General features: G+C 38.8%; 1 pseudogene; it reads right to left on the reverse strand.

The window, feature by feature from the left end:
- Nucleotides 1–5321: 5321 nt before the first annotated feature.
- Nucleotides 5322–6231, reverse strand: LOC115302315 (annotated as a pseudogene).
- Nucleotides 6232–6502: the final 271 nt, after the last annotated feature.

The raw sequence follows: 6502 nt of genomic DNA on the forward strand, positions 1-6502 counted from the left end.
GGATTGTGATGCCTCCTGTTTTGGTTTTCTTCTTCAATATAACTTTGGCTAAACGGGGTCTTTTGTAGTTCCATACGAATTTGAGGATAGTTTGTTCTAGTTTGGAGAAGAATATTGGTGCGATTTTGATGGGGATGGCATTGAAGCACATAGCATTATTTCTATCTGAATGAATGTTGGAGATGTAGGTAACAATGTTTTTTAAAAACCGTGCTTTCACAAATTGCCAAAGGGTAGATAGGTAAAACGTGTCTGCTGGATATATATGCAATAATTAAAGAGGTGTTTTGAGTACTGACCCAGGAATGTTGGGGTTTTTTAATGTGTAACAGTAATCGCCCTTTATTGACTTCTTTTCACATTAAATTAAAGCACCACTCTTCTTCGCATGTTTACTTTGTAGGAGTTGTCGAATTTTGCATTCTGATATACAAGCGAAAACTCAGTCTGAGCCTCAGTAAAGTAGAAGTAAAACATCCTTCAGAAGATTGACTATGAAAAAAAGTAATAAACACGGTAGGAGTGAAAGAGTAAAGGTTTTCTCAAGAGGGAAGAGCTTTGTACTCAAAGTCAGATGGCAAGAAGACAGGTGGCAAGAGATTAAAGATATTGGAGAAGGGAAAAGAAATAGGACATTTGTTTTTTTTTTTCTGAGACAACATGAAGGAATGAAAGAAAATAAATTGAGACACGAGAACATAGAGGCAAATGGGTGAGAAACAGAAAATCATTATACCTCCTCTGTTTTCTAAAAGAATTTGATTTTGAGGCAGCTTATAAAAAAGGACACAGGAATAATAAAATAGAGGGGGGCAAAAACCCTGAGGAAGAAGCAAATATGATATCATGAGGTCTATTATAGTTTGAATGACTGAATTGTCAAATTTGGCTCTGACGTTTTGTCAGTCAAGGAAAAGGAGAAAGATATTTTTCCAGTCATCTCTTGCTGCATCACAAGCCACCTCACACCAGTGGCTTATAACATTAACAGTCATTTATGATTATGTCTCATGGCTCTGTGAGTTGCTTGCAGTTTGGCAGGGATTTTCTGGCTCTTGGTCTCTAACGCATTTGTAGTAGGTAGCTGAGGTTATAATTATCTGAAAACTTGCTCATTCACATATCTGGTGCCTGGGCTGGGAAGATTCAACAACTGGGCTGGAATAGCTGAAGTTCCCCAGGTCTCTCCAGCTCTGTGTGATCTCTCTAGCGTGGCAGCTTCAGGGGAGTTCCAAAGGCACATGGTCCAAAAAGAAGCCAGGAGAATATTTCTTCCCTTTATGACCTGGCCTTGGAAGTCACACAGCATCACTTCCTCTGCAATTCTTTAGAAGCAAGTATCTAGGGGCGCCTGGGTGGCTCAGTCGGTTAAGCCTCTGGCTTCATTCAGCTCAGGTCATGATCTCACGGTTCGTGGGTTCGAGCCCTGCATCAGGCTCTGTGCTGACAGCTAGCACAGAGCCTGGAGCCTGCTTCAGATTCTGTGTGTCTCTCTCTCTCTCTCTCTGATCCTCCCCTGCTCGTGCTGTCTCTCGCTGTCTCTCTGTGTCTCTCAAAAAAAAATTTTTTTTTTAATTTAAAGAAAAAAGAAGCAAGTATCTAAAGCTGATCTGTGTTCAAGTAGAAGGGAATTATACTTCCCCTTTTAAAGAGAGGAAATGCCAAATCATTTGTAGCATGTTTTAAAACTACCACATGATGCAATAGATTTCTTATTGTCAAAAAGGCAGCAGTGTGTAAGTTGTCCAAATTCACACCTGATGTTGTCAGTTTTTTGTTTTAGACATAGTAAGGCGGAAGATCACCAACTCTAAGAGTAGAAATGAACAGGGAGTGACATTAAGGAGGATGGTGTGTTTGGAATTTATCCAGATAGGAACTTGTGACACCAGCACAGGAGAGCTCTGCTTCTCAAAGCATCTGCACACCTAGAACTTGCTAGAAATGCTGAATCTTGGCCCCTACCTCAGACCTACTAAATTAGAATTGCATCTTAAAAAAATTTTTTTTTCAACACTTTTATTTATTATTGAGAAACAGGGAGAGACAGAGCATGAGCAGGGGAGGGTCAGAGAGAGAAGGAGACACAGAATCTGAGGCAGGCTCCAGGCTCTGAGCTGTCAGCACAGGGCTCAACCCGGAACTCGAACCCACAAACTTCGAGATCATGACCTGAGCTGAAGTTGGACGCTTAGCCAACTAAGCCCCCCAGGTGGCCCTCAGAATTGATCTTAACAAAGCCAAAGGGGATTCCAATGCAGAATAAACTTTGAAAAGCACTGCTAAAGAGATTAAGGAGAGTTGTTGGGTCGTGGGAAGGACAGATTATTCCTGTGGATGCACTTGGAGTCAGCCATGCGTCTTCCTTCATGGGACAGTGACAGAATATGAGTGAGATAAAAAAAAAAAAATCACTAAATCGAAGTCATCTGAAATTAAAAATCCCATGCATCCATTGACCATTATGAATGATATCGATGTTGGGTATTTAGGTGGAATTGAAATGGGAATAATATCTAAATATATTGGGGGAGCAGGGGTGCAGTTATGGAGGGTGAAGGCTGAAATAAGACTTGGGAGCTGATATTACAGAAATACAAACAATGGTATCCAAATAAATGGCAGCCAGGAAGGGAAAATACCAAGTTAGTTTTCAGAGACAGATATATATTATTTCGGTGCACTGAAATTGTGTTAGATGGAATGTTACTTAAAGCAAGTAGTTATTAACTGAGGCATTAACTTTGTTTTATAGAAATATCTGTAGTAATGACATTGATTATCCTGATAAATATCCTATATATAGTTAAGGGCAAACAACCAGCAGAAGGGTACAAATAATAGCAAATTTCAGTCCATCATCACTGATACTTCTAGCTGTGGTTTGTATTAAGAGTGTAGAGCTTGGAGAATGAGGAGAATCTTGGAGAAATGGCTGATACCAATTCTAGGCCAGGAAATGCATAAAATACGTCTGGAATATCTTGTCATATTGAAGGAGAAGGGAGTTATTAGAGACGCCTGGGCTCATGTCTAATGGACACCAGAGCCAATTTTCAGGGGTTTGCACTTGCCAAAGATGGGATAATATTAGCAACAAAAAGAATAATAATGATAATGGATTGAGATACATCAAATATATTAAAATCCATTAGTTATTAATGATACTTGCACACAAAACCTCTCATTAGTCACCTTCAAATATGCTATGGAACCAACACTTTATTCTTAAACTGGTAAATGAAGTGAAACAATCAAGCATTTATATCACATTTCTTGTACAAATAGTATTTAAGGGTGCCAAATAGTTATTTGGGGAAAGACCTTCTAAAAGAATTTTAGTGAATAAGTATGGAAGCAATGGTAGAATTAGAATATCAACATTGAACTCCTAATGAAATAATGGATTTAGGACATGATCATCAGTGGCTATTAAAACTATTAGGTGAATCGCTTATAGGGAGCCTTGTAACGGGGGAGCAGCCTGATAACTGCAAACCCATTGCCCATTCTCAATGTCACAAAAAGAGAAACAACTAGAGATTATGTGCTTCCTAATGGAACTACACAACACTCCTATAAAATAGTCATGCCATAAGTCTGGGCTGAATCTAATCAAGCCTTTAGCTTTCCAGAAAATATAAGAGCCTGGAGAATGCATGAAAAGTCCTTAGAGGGGAACAATCAGCAAAGTTTAAAAGGTGGGAATCTACTTTCTTCAACAAATAAATTATGAGGGAAGGAAAACTGTGAGGGGAAATTTAAACATTAAAGGATATGTAAGAGACTTTGGGTTTCAGTTCTGATAAGGAAAGAACTAGGAAATCATCACTCTCATTCTTACAATAAGAAAAAAATGTCGAAAAAAAGACCCATTAGAGAACTGAGGTTATGGGGCAAAAGCCACCCCCAAAGTGGGAGACACGGGTGAATACAAGTGTCTTAGCCAAGATCAGCTTACATGGAGCAGAAAGCACTGAAGCCATTAAAAAGATAAAAATCATTTAAGTGATATTTTTGATGAGTTCTGGAAGGCTCATGGTGGACAAAGTCAAGAGTGAGAAACTACCATAGTCCCAGGCTTACGATGTCCCCATACTGTTGGAAGTTTTACTTCCAGAAATCTACCAGGGTTTCTGCACATAGATCTGAAGGGAATAAAATCACAACATTTTGGGTAGGTAAAGGAAAAATTAATGATTCTGAATTATGCTCATGGGACAAGTAACCGTTTAAAATACCCACAGGTTGGACTCCATGACAACGGGGTGTCCTCCTTAACTGAAGCAAAAATAAAATACTTGACCCGGAGCAAGGGAATAATAAGCCAACTTTAGCACCTCTACCTTTCCTGCCTCACCTAAAAGGAGTAAAAAAGAGGCTAAGGAACATTTATGAAGGTCACAGCCCAGGGACATATACTGTGAAAAGGACCGTAAAGGAGTAAAAGCCTGACATAGAATCACAAGATTATAGAACACTCCCCTTTCCCACACCTTGTCATCATATCAATAGGATGTCAGTGTAATAACAGTAGATCACAACTGAGAAAGCACAAGACACAGACTCATTTTAAGAAATTTCACTTAAAGAACCCCCACCCCCCAAAATAGGAAAGAGCGGAACTTAAAAGACACTAGGAAAAAAACAAAGCCTTTGTCAGCCAGAGCTACAGCACACTTTGAGCACGGTCTACCTTCTTGCTAGATCAACATAAAACCTCACACTACAGACCTATTTATCTCAATTGCCATTATTTGGTGTATCATGTCCTGCTTTCAACAAGAAATTGCAAGGCATTCTTTTTTTTCAGTTTTAAAATGTTTTATTTCACAATTTGTAAAAAAATAAAGTTTATATGTATAAAACTCAAAGTAAATAGAAAGGCAGCTGTCAATCACAAAGGGATGAGACAGGAGTCATTCAGACTCTACTGTGGAAGGATATTTAAGGCAATTTAAGCAATTTAAGGCAACAGAACTCAATGTTAGGCATAAATAATTTTAACTGTGTTGTCCAAGTTCTGGGTTTTCTATCAGAACTGCATATATATGACACTTGTGGTCAAATTTTAAGACTGATAAAGTCAGTTTGAAACTCCTTATATTTTGAGTACAGGTTTTACTGTTATAAATAGTTACAAATAGAAGAATTAACTAACAAAAGAGAGAAGGAGACACAGTCCTCAAAGATCTCTTTGTCTTGTGCTCATACACATGTAACCTGCTTGCCAATTTCCCTTCTTGTAGTTACTCTTCAAATTATAGTCCTTATGCATGGAGTTCCCGATGTACTCACCCATCTCCTTGATCTCAGCCTTCTCATACTTTGCCATTCTGTTCAGCCTTCTCATACTTTGCCATTCTGTTCTTTCTGGAAATAACCAGCATGATTCTAGCAATAACTGCTAGTGTCACAATCACAGTGACAGCAGTAATACCAGCTTGTAGCCCCTGAATTGAAAATCCAGGTGGTTTTTCATCCATATAGTACATTTCAGTTTGACCGGGATCCACATCCAGTTGTTCTCCATCTATTCTCAGGCCCATTCTACTGGAATGGAACAAAGATTCATTTTTAACTTTTTTTCAAAATAATAATCCATGCCAGCTATGTCAACATCATTCCACATCACTATTGATGTGAATTTTGCATCACATCAATAGTGATAAGATCATTCTCACACTGGAAATTTTGTATATATTTTGTATATACTAGTTGATAGTATGTTGTGATTGCTTCCTTAAGCATAGTCTGCAAACTTTGAACATCTTGAGGTGTTTCCCTTGTTTGTGTTTTAGTTCGATGATGATCCAGTAGGTCCTTACTTGTTAGTAGAATATTTTAGTATCCTTCTCAGTTCTTCTGACCTCAGCAGTGTTCACAGTCCAGCACATGGTGGCGCCATTGTATTGCTTGGCTTTAAAGAGCTCTTCCTCACAGTCGGGATCACAGAGCCCACTGTTATTCTGGAAAGTCCTCTCAGGTCTTGCTCTTTTCCCAGACCCTGAGCCAGTCATTTCTGCCTTCATCACCAAACATGTGGCTGCCAGTTTTGAGCAAATGACATAATTCTGTGTATCAACTGAAGTATACTCTCACTGACCATGTGTGTTCAAAGAGCAGTCTGTCAGTTTGGAGTTTTCAGACACATTCTTTCTAAACTGTGGCCACTGTCATGGTGGCCACTGTGAATAGGACTCCGAATGCGAGGAGCTGGGGATGTGCCATACTGTGCATGTGTGCAAGCATTCTAAAAGGCAAGAAAAAGAACAGTCTGAAGAAACAAAGCAAGCATCAGAGCTAGGCTCCGATGTAGCACAAATTTTAGAAATGTCAGATGGGGAATTTAAAATGACTATGATTCAGTGATTAATATGTGAAGTGGTCCACTGGGAGCAGAAGATATGACAAAAAAGATGAGGAATGTAAGTAAAGAGATAGAAACTCTAAGTAAAAGTAAAAAAAGGATGTTAAAAACCAAAACACTGTGACAGAAATG

This window comes from Suricata suricatta, chromosome 9 (genome assembly GCF_006229205.1).
Source record: "Suricata suricatta isolate VVHF042 chromosome 9, meerkat_22Aug2017_6uvM2_HiC, whole genome shotgun sequence".
Classification (NCBI taxonomy): domain Eukaryota; kingdom Metazoa; phylum Chordata; class Mammalia; order Carnivora; family Herpestidae; genus Suricata; species Suricata suricatta.